The sequence below is a fragment of the Sander lucioperca genome, chromosome 15, assembly GCF_008315115.2.
Source record: "Sander lucioperca isolate FBNREF2018 chromosome 15, SLUC_FBN_1.2, whole genome shotgun sequence".
Classification (NCBI taxonomy): domain Eukaryota; kingdom Metazoa; phylum Chordata; class Actinopteri; order Perciformes; family Percidae; genus Sander; species Sander lucioperca.
Window position 1 is genome coordinate 14908476 of NC_050187.1, and position 15206 is coordinate 14923681.

Genomic DNA, 15206 nt, shown 5'->3' on the forward strand with positions numbered 1-15206 from the left:
ACCCCAGGTGCTCAAACGCCAGATGGAGAAACAGCTGAATCAAGTCCAGGGAAATAGACTCGTCATCAGCTCCAGTCTCAAAATCTTCATTAAAACTCTAACCAAAGTGAGATAGACAAAGTGAGGGATAAGGGTAGATGTAAACGCTAACAACAGCTTGTGAAAGGACAAATTAAAATCCAAAGTGGTTTCACGGCAGAGTGGTTTGACTCTAAAATCCAAGGCTTAATAGATTAAATCACAGAATTATGTGCATGCTAACCTTTCTATTAATTACTGATTTCAGAACATTTTAATTATACAACCACAGTCTGTGCGTGTGCAGTAATTCGAGGAGAAAGGGATGAGTGCTCTTCATTATTTTCTTCATCATGGAAGTTAGAATATTATTCAGCTAATGCATCCTGTAATGAATTACAGTACGTATATCATATCATGAGGGGGATTTGTCACACCACATTCCCTTTTGCCTCTTTGAGAATGCAGATGACGATGCTTTGGCCACAGAGGTGGCAGTAATTTGCTTATGAGGAGAGTAAGAGAGTTTTGCTTTAATCATCTTAAATGTGTACTCCAAGCAACTTCACTGTTCATAGTAGCAGAGTCTGAGTCACCATCATATTGCTATTGAGCTCTATTTGTAATACGATATCAAATGATTTCTTGATATGTCTTTCGCACTTACTGCAATTTATCTGAGCCTCCCGTTCCCAGGCTGCTCGCTGTGATTATAATTACCACAAAAAGGTATGTAATGCAGACAAGTAGTAATAAATGGCTTATACGGTTACATATGACTAAAAAGTAGGACTCTAGACGGAATTAAGATATATATGAGATGCAAAACAGATCTGTAACTATAAAGTTGTTACCACAGAGTTGGCAATAGCAACTAATAAGGCATGGATAGTTATATATTTATATATAGATATTCTGTTATTAGGTGCAACTGTAATCCAGTGGAATCGATCAGACAGAATGTAGATGCATGTTAATGACTGAGTTAAAGAACTGTGAGTACAAATATATATTCGAAATATATTCAGTCACTTAGTCTTGTTCATAATACTTAATTTGTGAAGTGTAAACACATGCAATGTAATAGTCATTTCAAATCTATGACACAGTGCACCAAAAAGCCAAAAAAAAAGTTTTCAACAATGCCGATAAATTGTATTTAACTGAAAATTCTCCTTCCTATATCAAAAAACATTTGGTGTAGCACTCTTTCTTCTCTTATACATAATCCTTTACCACACACAATAACTACTTTTTCTCCTTTGCTTCCCCTATATACATATCTATGGCAATTCATTAGTATCTGAGCTACCTGGTGGGATCTCTGTACATTTTGGGATCATATTATTAATGTATCTTCAATGCAGTTACACCTGTAGCTTGTGTTTTTGCTCTATTAACTTACAAACTGACTCACTCGTTTGAAAAAGGTACAGTGTTTAGTTTGAATTGAAAACGAACACGGTTTCACTGTAAACAAACAAGATTTTTGACACATAAAGACTACGATGCCTAACATGAGCCGTGCCTAATTATGTGCTGTACAGTTACTTGGCCCACAACACGTCCCCATATCTTTCCTGTCTCTTTCTTCCCCTCTCCAATTTAAGCATATTAAGTTATATACAACAGGCCACTGGGAAATCATTTCACTTGTGGCTGTGGAAACATAACAATGGACCGTAATAACAGGTGACCTGCAAGGTGTGAGGTGGCACAGTCTGTGAGTGAGTGTCAGTCAGAGAGAGAAAGAGAGAGAGAGATTTTGAAAGCAGCATGTGGAGTTTTAATTATAAACAGCCATAGTTTTGTTCACGTTTAAAGTTTTTCACAAAAATGCATTGCGTGAATGCATTTCCTACCTCATAAAGCAAAGCCTTTGTTTTCGAAAGCTCTAAGCCCTGCACTGTTTACATTGGCTTGCGGTCTTCTTCTCTTTTATTGCTGTATTGCTACTTGTAGAGCACATTACTGCCACCAACTGTTAACACCCTCCACAGCTGGCAGAAATGTGTGTCACGTCGTCCTGCGAATATGGCGTACATGTGCTTTCTTGTAAACACAGTGGTAGAAAACGTGATATGAACAATAAATTGTTAAAATACACTGTTTTACAGCCTCAGCAGTGGTCACAATAAAATGATTTATTAGCTATTTTAACATAAATTAAGTATTTTATTAGCTAAAATCAATGTCTTCATTCATAAATATGTCCTCATTGGTGTAAAATTACCTCTGCCAATGATCTGACTTATCCTCGTAAGTGAAGAATTTCTTATCTGTATTTACATTGGACGGGCAAGTCCAAGAAGGCTTCCATGTCGTTTTGCCATTTTGAAAAACTATAATCGCTGAGAGGGACATAAAGCACTAGCCTACCTGTCTAGCTAATCCACAACGCGTTTTCATTCAGAGCCACCGTCACGTGACGGAGAAGGAGATCAGCGAGAGGCGCTTGTCACTGCCCTGGCAAATTTGAAAGCCTGCACTGCACTTTAGTTCATAATGGAGGATCATACTTATGCCGAGCCACAGGAGAAGGAATCCTCGTCGCCAAAAAAGCAAAAATTGGAAGACATGTTGTCATAGCTTCTTGGTACATAACGGCTCATTTGAAAAAGCGAGGCGCTAGAGAGCACTATTCGTTTGAATGCAAAATACAATTTCACCGCTAGATGCGAGAAATTCCTACACAGTGTACCTTTAAAGGAAACACCAGAACAAATACTGTAAGTGGAGTCCAATAAATGATTGAATGGTTTAATAAACACTTTGGTTTTGGAGCTCTCCCCCATCATCAAAACACCAAATAAGGGAATATCTTTTGCCAGAATGGTGTTCATCCCTTTAGTTGAGTTCAAGAAACTTGTAGCATCTATGCCAGGGAGCATTGAAGCCTTTTTGACAGCTCATTGCGGGCCAACACCATACTTTTATGTTGTTTTTTCACTAATGTGTATCTTTTGCACACAACCAGATCCAACCAAAAGACCACCGTTTCCATTTGGAAGATATTTTCAGGTCCAAAAGATATTTCAGCCAATGTGTTCCATGTTCCTTCTCCACAAGGACAGTTAACCTGGACATTTTAAGTCTGATTCCTGCTCAAATGTTGCTTATTAGTGCTACCTGGCCCCCAAACAGAAGCAAAGTATTGTTGCTTGAATGGATGCAGACATCTGTAGTACAGATAAGGTATAACTAGTGTAGGTTCAAGTTTAACCATACATGCTATAGCCATAAGTACATGCATCTGCTTATTTTTACCTTTCTTATCAGTAGATTTCTGGAGCCACATTTGATGCCATTCTGTACACCTAACAACTTATCCCATAACAAGTGTGTGTGGGATAGCTGGAGAGGAGACATTACCTTCCCTGAAAATCGGTCCCAGTCGGGCCCCATCACCGCGATGTCAGGGCCTGGACAGCCCCATTCAGGGACGTCTCACTCGTTCTATTGCCTTCCTGATTGCCATGGGAGATTAGCTGACCTTAGGACCTGAGCGGAGCTAGTATTACTCACCTTGGCCATGCCCTCACTGCTCTGCAGGTTTCCAATCACAACTGGCGCCAAGCTCCCATTCCCCAGCAACCACACTCGAGGTCATGGTTCTCTGAAACATCTGCTTTGTGACAAATAGCTGCTGGAGGGTTGGCCCACGGAGACAAGATGAGAGGGTCTGCGTAATGAAGAGAGGGAGAAAAGGTGCAGTATGTTAACAGGACAGACCTAGTAGAGAGCCCCCAGGCAGGGCAACGATCCTCCAGGCAGCCCTTGTGCGAAGCCCCAAAAGAGAGGCACTGTCATTATTCTAGAATATCACACTGAGCAGTGCTCGCAGAGAGTGGAAGTAAAAAATGTACAACACAGGACGCTAATTAAGCTGTTCTTTTTTTCCAATTGCTATAAACATCAAATATTAATTTTATTTTGAGGGATTTAGGCAGTGAAAGTTCTTACTCTAAGCAAACAGGCGTATAGTTGTAATAACATCAACCAGCGTTGATTATCTTTTCTACGGTCCAACCTCGTGACAATCATGCATGCACTGTATGCTCACTCTTGAGAATTTCTGGTATAGTCCTTTCTGATTACCATCTTAGTGTATGTCTTACCTTCAGTTCACCTCAAAACCTTCAGAAAACACACTTGCAGAGAAGGAAGCGGAGGGAGAAAGGCAGAGAGGGGCAAAGAGAAATATGGTGATCATGTTTTAAACATGAGGAGGTTTTGTTGCCTCTGTTTTGCTCCCAGCTATAATTAAAGTCTTAATTAGCGAGCCCTCTGGAAGAAATACATGGAGATGGAATTCAATTTAGACCCTTAACTCATTTGAGTCAAGGCGAAAGGAGAGTGGAAGAGACAGTGCAGAGGTAAGGAGGCAAACCCAGCGGCAAAAAATGAGCACACTGTTTTAACTTTAACACGCTGTTAATGCTACTTCTGCAAATATATCTCTATCTAGACTATATCCTGATGAAGATCTCAGTGAACCACTACCGCCCCTATCGCCTCTACACCAGCCCGGAGAGGGATGGAAGAGGGGATGTCATTATTTATATCTTGGTCTTGGACTTACGCCCTTGCACCCATTTATTATACGAACTGACGATATGTCATTACAGAATGGATGCACTACTTGCAGTGCACCAGGCCTGTCCTGGGCATGGTTAAGTTAGCTTTATCAGAAAACTTACTTTAGGCATAAATAAAAGTAATCTGGAAAAAGTGCTACAAAAATGAATTCATCACATCTACCCTGTCATACACATCCAGATCATCTTTCTCATTAACCCTCTGACTTCACCATGCCATGCTGGACCAGGAAACCATCCATCTCTACCCACAGGCTGGCCTGATAACTTTAACTCATCGAAGTGGGAAATAGAGAATCCATTTTTTAATATGTCTGCTAAGGTCTTTAGTCATGCCTGGCCTCTCCCTGTGCCTGCCTGGCCTACCCCAGAACAGCTGTGACATAGCTGTGAGGCTCCAAGGAGGAGTGTGGATTTGCCGCAGCCCTTTGATGTGTCAGCAGTGCGTTGGTGGCACACCTCTGTGCAATATTGAAATGTGATGCAATGATGATAGGTAAGGGGGAAGAACTGCCAGGGGCTAATTGAATATGCTGTGCCCTGCACAGTATTCCTTGCCTCTAGGCCGTCGATTCACCCCTTGAAATTGTAGATGTGTTGTGTGTTGGTGTTTGTGTGAGTGTGAGAGTGTACGTGTGTGTGTGTGTGTGTGTGTGTGTGTGTGTGTGTGTGTGTGTGTTTCAGTCTTAGTGAATGGGAGATCAAGTGCAATGAGCAAAACAATAACTCAAACTGTTCTTTTGACCGGTTTTTCTTCTAAAAATAAAGGGATACGTAAAAATACAGTACTGTGTAAAAGTCTTAGGCAGGTGTGGAAAAAATGCTGCAAACTAAGAATGCTTTCAAAAATATAAATGATTGTTTATTTTTATCAATTTACAAAATGCAAACTGAGCTACCAAAAAAACATCTAAATCACATCAATATTTGGTGTTACTACCCTTTGCCTTCAAACCAGCATCAATTCTTATAGGTACACTTGCAAAAAGTCAGGGAACGTTGAGGATCGTAGACGCAGTGGTCGGCCAAGGAAACTTAGTGCAGCAGATGAAAAAAACATCAAGCTTATTTCCCTTCAAAATTGGAAGATGTCCAGCAGTGCCATCAGTTCAGAACTGGCAGAAACCAGTGGGACCCAGGTACACCCATCTACTGTCTGGAGAAATCTGGCCAGAAGTGGTCTTCATGGAAGAGTTGCAGCCAAAAAGCCATACCTCCGACATTGAAACAAGGCCAAGCGACTCAACGATGCATGACAACATAGGAACTTGGGTGCAGAAAAATGGCAGCAGGTGCTCTGGACTGATGAGTCAAAATTTGAAATATTTGAATGTAGCAGAAGGTAGGTTGTTCACCGAAGGGCTGTAGAGCGGTACAATAATGAGTGTCTGCAGGCAACAGCGAAGCATGGTGGAGGTTCCTTGCAAGTTTGGGCTGCATTTCTGCAAATGGAGTTAGAGATTTGGTCAGGATTAATGGTGTCCTCAATGCTGAGAAATACAGGCAGATACTTATCCATCATGCAATACCATCAGGGAGGCGTATGATTGGCCCCAAATGTATTCTGCAGCAGGACAACGACCCCAAACATACAGCCATGGTCATTAAGAACTATCTTCAGTGTAAAGAAGAACAAGAAGTCCTGGAAGTGATGGCATGGCCCCCACAGAGCCCTGATCTCAGCATCATCGAGTCTGTCTGGGATAACATGAAGAGACAGAAGGATTTGAGGAAGCCTACACCCACAGAAGATCTGTGGTTAGTTCTCCAAGATGTTTGGAACAACCTACCAGACGAGTTCCTTCAAAAACTTTGTGCAAGTGTACCTAGAAGAATTGATGCTGTCTTGAAGGCAAAGGGTGGTCACACCAAATACTGATTTAATTTAGATTTCTCTTCTGTTCATTCACTGCATTTTGTTAATTGATGAAAATAAACTATTAACACTTCCATTTTTGAAAGCATTCTTAGTTTACAGCATTTTTTTCATACATGCATTCATTCTGAAAAATCCTCACTCCCGGTCAGAATGTCCGACTCCATGAACTGATGGTGAGCTAGAGGGTCAACTCCCAGGTGACCCAGTGAACACAGAGGCAAGCTGACAAATTTACTTATGGTCTGACCTTCGCGGGCACTGCGGAGCTCTGCTGATCTGGAAGTAAGCAGCGAGCATCCTGGGAGAACGGAGGCCTTATGGCCGATGGAGTGGAGCTGAGAGTGAGGGGGGTGATTGTGCAGTCAGATCAGCTCTGCGGAGGCGAGGTTTTAGAGGCTTTAATGTGTACGCAGCACATGTAATCCCCAAGCCCCAGGGTAGGACTGTGTGCCAGTAAAATTCTCATCAACGCTGCCATTCTGACGAAGACTGAGCAAAGATATTTTATGATAAATATATTCACTTATTTAATTCTAGGATGCATTATTTCTACTCTCCGCAAAGTCCAACAGACTCAGGGGGTCTGATGTTTATCCTTCAGCTATAACATAAAATATTCCTTGAGGCACAGTTTGTCTGCTTGCATCACAACCTATGAATGGGTTTGCTTTAATTGAGCAAACAAAATCAGCAGATTTAATGAGTGCGTGTGAAGATCCTGCTCTAACCACTGCATGACAACCCCTTCATCTAATTAAGTTATTAGGCATACTATTCAAAATATCAGGGGTATTGAATACCAATTCTTCATTTCTTTGACAAAACTGAAAATTGTGATCCCCAGAACAAGAAGATGAGGGCATTGTGCTCATTGAAGTTTACTGCATTCTGTGTTCTCCGCCTCCTCTTTCTCCTGTCTCTACCCTTCCCTTTCCTTGGTTCACACCTCCCAGAGGGAGGGTGAGGAAACCACGCATCAGCACTGCTGTATTTTGTGCAGAAAAAGCCTCTTTGCAGAACACTGCTGTTTTGTAAGACATAAGCCTGGCAAGAATTATTATTTTGTGCAGAATCTGAAAAAAAAGACAAAGCTGTTACTTGCCTACTGTGCCTTTGTTAAAGTTGTTCTTAAGAAATATCAGCAACAGGATAAAGGTACAGCATGCCAATATTATAAATAACAGTCCCAACTTTGATGTTAAAAAAAAAAAAGAAAAACATTATTAACTTCAGTTATTGAAATGAAGCATGTTAGATGACCCGATTATAATAGTGTACTTGTAAAAAAGTTGTACTTTTCCACCAGCTATGAAGATGGGAAATTGAGCCAATCAGCCCCCCAGGCCACATTCATTTTAACCTTGTTGTGTAAGACTAAGTGAGAATTTGTTTTATAGCGACTAAGAGTGCTGCTTGAAATCCAGTTCATTTAACCTTTTTAAGTATGACTACTCATTGGTGGAGTTGATCATTTCCTTTTCAAAGTAGCATTAATTCTCTGTCTGCAATCACATCAATCCTCATTTATATCCTTGAATATCCGCAGCTACTTCATGACATACTGTGAGCATGTGAGCAACAGTTGATGTAACTCATAATTTATGCAATCAGATTACATGCATGAGCTACTAAGAGGATCTTGATCTTCTAAGAGGTCTTCAGAGGAAATCAATCTCAAGAGAATGTGTAAAAATTGAACAGTGAAAATGACTGATCTGATCAGATAGAATACACGCGGCCTAATGTTGGCTCATAATAAAGTTACAGCATCCATAAGTCACCCTGCCACTTTGAAGAAAGCGGTTTGAACATGTACTGTATTCCCACATTGATATGCATTAACAAATGAACAGTCAAATTAAGTGATTATTAGATTAAAGGCAAAGTGTAATCAGGATCTTACGCGTTAGTGAAGATGCTTAAAGGCGGTGTGTGATGCGTGTGCTCATTCAGCTCAAAGGAGATGAGGGGAGCTGTTTAGCCAATGGAAAATTACACATCATAATGTCTTACAATCGGCTATCTGAGCAAGAATAAATGAAATTTCAATACCTCTCAAGCATCTCATTGTCATACTGCCACACAAGCAAAAGCCATGGTTCAGGGCATTAATTGCTTCCCTGATATTCAGTAAGTGATTCTCATTTCAACAATATCAGAAGCTCTTATTTTCTCAAAAGGTATGTGTTTCGTGAGAAGAACCTGTCAGCCAGGAGCCTGCCTTGAGACAAGCGTATTCATTCCATCACCTGTCTACTACATTTCTCTGAGCCGTGTGTGCCGCCAGCTTGACATGCTGCAGGGAGTCCACGATATCTCCCTCTATTAGGAACCCAGGTTTAACATGGGGAGCAGCTCCGTGCTGACATGCAGAGCAGACTGATGGGTGCTGTGCTACTTTTAAATACAATTTTCTGCCGGTTAGAGGGGGTTAATTATATCTAGGTCGCTGTTTTTTGATGAGATCTAAGGATGTGTACCAGCCGACACAAGCAGGGTAAAAAGCTGCATATAAGTAAGAACATAAAAAACACAAAAAAAAAAGCATTTGCATGTATGTGTGCGCACACACACACACACACACACACACACACACACACACACACACACACACACACACACACACAACATTCAGAAGCCTCCAGAGCAACTAAGCCACTGGATGGATGCCTGGAAACTGGGTCATCTGAAGCCTTTAAATGCAGTCTTCTTTTTTTTTTTTTAATTCCAAGTCATTCTTTTAATCTTCAACATCTTGCATTTGCATTCACATTTGCGTTAGATGCTGGAGAATTTGTTGAGCAGTGTAACAAGCCAAAACTGTCCCAGATTACAGTCTGAGCACGACTGGTGGCCATACCCACAGCGTCGTGCCCATAGACTGTAAAAATAACGTAGTGCCTGGGTGACAGAAAATTCTGACCTAGGAAAAATCTGATCAAAATGTCACCAGTAAAGGGTGCAGCCCAAGGTGACAATGTACAGTAGACCCAGTGGAAATAAAGAGCATCTGTTGATATAAATCTATGTTATCTACATCATCCTCCAATTACTGCAAAGTAAGTCTACATAGCGGCAAAAACAGGTAAATGCAAAATATTTAAGGTTACTTTCTGCTTTCTAAATATTTTTTACCACCTCTAAATACCTCAAACAGATATTTCCACATGGGCAAGCAGAGGTGACATCCGTGGTAAAATGCCTCGTGGTCTCTAAAATCTCACCCCCTCCATGGCCAGCTAATTAGGTCATTCTTAGTGGGGGTTGTTAATAACCATTGATACTGTCATATACTGCAGGCTTCCTATTTAATAGAATCAGCAATAATCTGAACCTGTAAATCGAGATGTGAGACATATTCTGCATTCATAAAACGCATTACATTGTACTGAACTCTTCCCTGTGGCATGCTGTCTTTCTGAACAAACTGGATACATTTATTTACTGTATGGTCTCGGCTGTATAACTAGCACTGTCCTCTTGAGATATACTGCATGTGTGGTTCTGTTGCTGCTACACAATAAAAACATATTTTTTTACATTTGTGAGCTATTGCCATGTTCCTGCAGTGATGCCACCAAGATAAATCCAAGTACATTTCTCATACTGGGCAAATAAATCCACATTCTGAATAATGAAAGTCATCAGTGGCGGTTCAAGGGGACAAGAGTGGCCAGTGCCCCTGTAATATTAAGCCTCGACCCCCCTCTGGTCCCCCTAAATGTGGCATATATATATATACAGTGATAAATAAAAATAAAATCCAGAACACACTGAATGAGTATTCTTGTGTTTATTGTTAAATTTGTATCATTAGTGTTTTGTAGAACTAAACCTATAGGGTTGGTGGTATGTAACACTTGTGCTTAATATATTTGGTAACCCTAAAATCGCATGTGGCCCCAGCCTGGCCCCCTCCATTTGAAATGGTCTAAAAGTTACTGAAAGCCAGTACTTTCATGTTCACTTGAGTCATTTTTAAAGAATGCCTCCCGACTTCCAAGTGAGCAATTTTTAGACATAAGAGTAATGAGTACAATGAACTATCCTTTAGGGTAGCAAGCCACATTATTCTGGACTGTACCTTATCAAAATAGAAACCTTTTATAAAACTTGCACTGATAGGATACGCCTTCACCCATCACATTGTGTGGGAGAACCATGCCAAAATGCATTCATTTTGATGTTGCTGAAGTTGGAAAAGGAAAGGTTGTGAGTTAAAGCGTAACTCTCGCCAAAATGCAACCTAGGGTCTTTTTGTGAATGTACCCGAGTCAAACTTTCATTTAAAAGCATATTTAGGATGGAAGCGCCACTTTTAAGATTTATCGTATTCTCATTTTTCGGTCAAATGGCCTTTTGAATGGTAGTGCTAGGGGCACTCCTAAGATAGCCTCAAAATAGCTATTTTTAAAACACTAAGAAGGCTCGACTCCAAGTATCACCAGGGGCTCTACACATGAACTCGAGTATTGAGAACATGGTTTGTGTACACAGAGTTTACTAAAAAGAAAGGTTTTAAGCAACTCACATTAGCAGTTGTTGTTTACGCTATCCGCCATTTTCCCAGTCAAAAATAGGCGATCTCCGAATGCGAATGAACGGACTCCATAGGAGAAAATGTCATTCCTGTATGAGGCTCCTTTTTCAACTACAAGGTCAATATTGTGTTTCACTAACAACAAAACAACGAATTATCCGTGCATTTATATGGATATGAGCTTTAGGAGCTTTCCATCTTTACTCTCCTCCCTCGACTATTTTTGACTGGCTAGATGGACGGCGACCGGAAAAACAACTGCTACAGTGAGTTGCTCAAAACCTTTCTTTTTAGTAAACTCTGGGTACACAAACAATGTTCTCAATGCTCGAGTTCATGTGTAGAGCCCCTGGTGATACTTGGAGCAAAGTTTCATGTTGCGTCGAGCCTTCTTAGTGTTTTAAAAATAGCTATTTTGAGGCTAGCATAGAAGTGCCCCTAGCTCTCCCATTCAAAAGGCCATTTGACCAAAAAACAAGAATACGGTAAATCTTAAAAGTGGCGATTCCGTCCTAATTATGCTTTTAAACGAAAGTTTGACTCGGGTACATTCACAAAAAGACCCTAGGTTGCATTTTGGTGAGAGTTACGCTTTAACTTTGAAACAAAAGGTTTTGGATAAGGAAAGTTAATAAGTGCTATAAGTACTGATTTTTTCTTTTTAATCTTTTAACCAAGAAATGACCTGATGTCTCAAAAAAGTCCAAACTTAATCAGAATTTAGGTAACTACTGTAGATTATTTTCAGCACAAGCTGTTATGGATATTCTGAGACAATAGACAAGCAAACCGGAAGCTTCTTATGTTCGGAAAACTAAATATTGAAATACTAGAATTATCTAAGAGCCAACTTTAAGAGTCTTCTCACTAATACAGTACAAGCCAAGTTTGCCAAAAAGCACATTTCCAATGAAAGTGCTTAACTGGCATGAACACCGGAGAAGGTTATTCAGGAGTGCAGGCAAATCATTTCATTGCCAAAGAAAACAAACGGTAAGCACTATTCAGCCATTAGAGAGGTGCAGTAGTACACTCATTCTTCTCTCACAGAAACATTTTAGCATTTAACAGCGACACTGGCCTTTTCCCAAATACTGATCACCAACTTCATCAGCTGGAACATCGTTATGCAGATACTGTTCTGAATTCCTATCTGCAATTTTCAGACGCACCCTGCAGTGTTGCATTATTAGGCCACAGCTCTGATTTATTCTCACTGATGCTGTAGATCAATCTAAATGATGCCTTTCATTTCATGGGTTGTTTGGAATGATGCATGTTAGCGCTCTTTAATTGAGATGTTCAGCCCCTCCCCAGTGTCCCCTCCTGACATTTACTGGGGTTTCCGATGAAAAAGAGAATTTGCATATCAAACACTGGTTGAACCATGCTCCTGGGAAATACTTTTTTTTCCTTATAGCATAGTTATTTTCTCTGTTGTTTGTTTATTATCTCTTGCGTCATGATTATTTGATTATTTTAAATGAACGTGTCAGGAATGTTTACCGCAGGAGGGTAGGTGACGTGAGGAGTTAGGAGGATCTGAGGGTTGCTGTTTTGAAGTTCACTAAACAGTGCGATACACATGTTGGGAAGAGTCCAATGTTAAAGTAAGAATATCTAAAAAGGACAATTCTGTCTGAAAGCACAAATTTCACAAAACATTTGATAATGTCAAATAACAAACTGGGCGTCTCGGCACATGCATGAACGTGTACTGGTGGTAACGTCAATCTTTTCTCTTGTGGTAAGATGCACCATCACATGTGGCAACACCCCCCTCTCTTCTCCCATAACCACAACTAGCCTTCATAAATAATTAAAGATTTAATCTGTGATATTTTCAAAAGGTCAGAGGCACGACAAAGAGAGAGAAATGCCAGTCCTTCCTCTGCAGGAGCACATTCAGCAATCACTCCACACTAGGTTTATGTTTTCACCTGAAATCTCCATCAAGGGGGCTAACAGATATGTGTATGGAGGGGGGGTGAAATGGAGTGAAGAAAAAGAGGTGGGAAGGCCATCATAACCAAACAATCCTAAATCTGCCATTGTCGCAAAGACACCTCATGAATGTTTCATCCTTTTGTCTGGAACTGGGCAGGAGTGATGCCTAGGGGAGCCGTTGTGTCCCTGAGACCTGAGCTACTGTACTCAGTGACAACCCCTGAGAGGACAGCCTTTCTTAGCCTGGCCACAGGTTTGAAGCAAGAGGCCATGCGCACTGTCATGCATAAATGTCTGCTTCATGCATTAAATGGATGTGGTCCTGATGGATTTTTTCTCCTGATGCATTATCAATGAGACCTGCTCTCTGCATCACAGCCCCAGCCCAGACAGAAAGGGCTCTATCATTTATTTCCCTCTTCAGTGCTTCTCTCCACTAAGAAACTGACGGATATTTAAAGAGACACCTCAAGGTGCAGTGAGGCGTCATTGAAGGTGTTGTATGTTTTGCAAAATTGAACGGTGCAAATAATAATTAGAAACAATTTCTGCCGCTTCTCATCACGTGCACAATACAATACATCATCAAGTACAACTGATTGAAGTTGCATCTGACCTTTCAAATCTCTTTTAATTGTTTCCCCTTCTTTAGACATATATTATATAATGCTAACGTTGTCAAACTAAGTTGGACTTGCTAAATATGTAGGAGTTCTAAAATCATATTCATATGCCGTCCACTCTGTTGGTGCAGCTGACTCATCTGCTTGTTCTCTCCCTCAGATTTCAACTCAGAGTTGAAGGTTTTATCCTGTCATGCCACCCTGGAAGTAAACTGTAAGACTTCACCGGAGTGAAAGTTTCCCTACACTTAGATGGTGTTGAAGGTAGCCTTAGTCTCTCTCACACTCCCAGTTTATGACACAGTTGACTAGTACTCCCTTTGTGCTGTCTCCTCAATAAAACTAGATGAGTGGGATGCTGTCAGACAGATATGAAAAGCTGATTGTATTCATCCTGCAAACAGAGAGTACAAGAGTTTGATTTGATTTGATGTTGTTTGTGCCTTTATAGTCAAACATGGCATCAATAAACCGATGGAGGTTTTATTTTCAGGAATATGTTTAAAAAATATATATATAAATGAGGTAATTATCATCTGCATTACTGTCTGGCTGCCAAACCAGCACCTCTCCTCCACACATTTTCTCACTATTTCATGAACAATCTCAGTTCACTCTCAAACCCAATTATCTTTCCCATCTTCTTTTAAAATTAGCATTTCTTTCTGCACACTGCTTGTTGCTATTGCCTTCTTTTGTCCTTATTTCGAGTTGTTTGGTGACTATAGAGTATATGGTGGTAGGTAAGAAAAACAAGGAGACAGAAAAGGTGTTAGGGATGAACGTTGTGGGCCAGACTGTAAAGAAGACATTGTCGCAACGACACCTCACCAGCAGTGCGTCCTGTTGTTCCTGCTCTCTTTAAAAGGTCCTTCTCTCATTCTCTACTTAGTCCTCCACCATGCTTGTTCACACTGCCTGTGCTTGTTATTTGTCATTCTAGCCATTTATCTGTGTTCTTGAGTGATATCTAATAGCATTAATTAATAAATAATGAGTCACAGTGCCTGTTAGTGCCTGATACTCACCTGCTTCCTTTGGGTCTGAGAGGTGTTTAGTTGTCAGAGGTTGTGTCTGGTGTCCTTTGTTTGTAGCACTCACTGTTTTTAACCTCTATTCTGCCTTTGAGTTAGCATGTTTCTGTCACACAGCAAACCCAGCTTGTCAGGCCCAAAACAGCCAGCCTTCCCATTAAACATTCATGAACTGCAGTGCAGTGGCACCAATGCAGAAAGGTCACTCAAGAATGATCGGTTCAGTCGGGTATAGCTCTGCGCATCAACACGCCTCATAAATACGTTCCCCACAGACCTGCATCTGGTAGCCCGTTCCTTTCATAAACAGAAAAAAACTCCCATTGTTGCATGTTGTCCCTACTGAATATGGCATTGAAACAAATGATGTGACACAGCAACATACTGTACAAGCCAGTAACTCCCATCCAACACATTTGTCTTTGAATGATGAAGTCACTGATTGTTCCATTAAAAAAGGGGAAGTTCATCCAAAGCAAAACAGAATTTATTTTTTCTCTTTTTCTGTTTTTATTTGCTGAGGTTTTGGAGATACTATTAACCATAGCTCACTCGGTTTTAAAAAGA

At 40.6% G+C, this 15206-nt stretch overlaps 1 long non-coding RNA gene across 1 annotated transcript in view; it reads right to left on the minus strand.

Moving 5' to 3' along the window:
• The window catches only part of LOC116051398, a 27890-nt gene continuing 12684 nt past the window's right edge, over positions 1-15206 (minus strand). Inside the window, exons 5-6 of the long non-coding RNA XR_004895187.1 lie at positions 3544-3700; positions 1-97 (exon numbers count right to left, since the gene is read on the minus strand). This is a non-coding gene — a long non-coding RNA (uncharacterized LOC116051398). The remainder of the gene's footprint in view (positions 98-3543; positions 3701-15206) is intronic.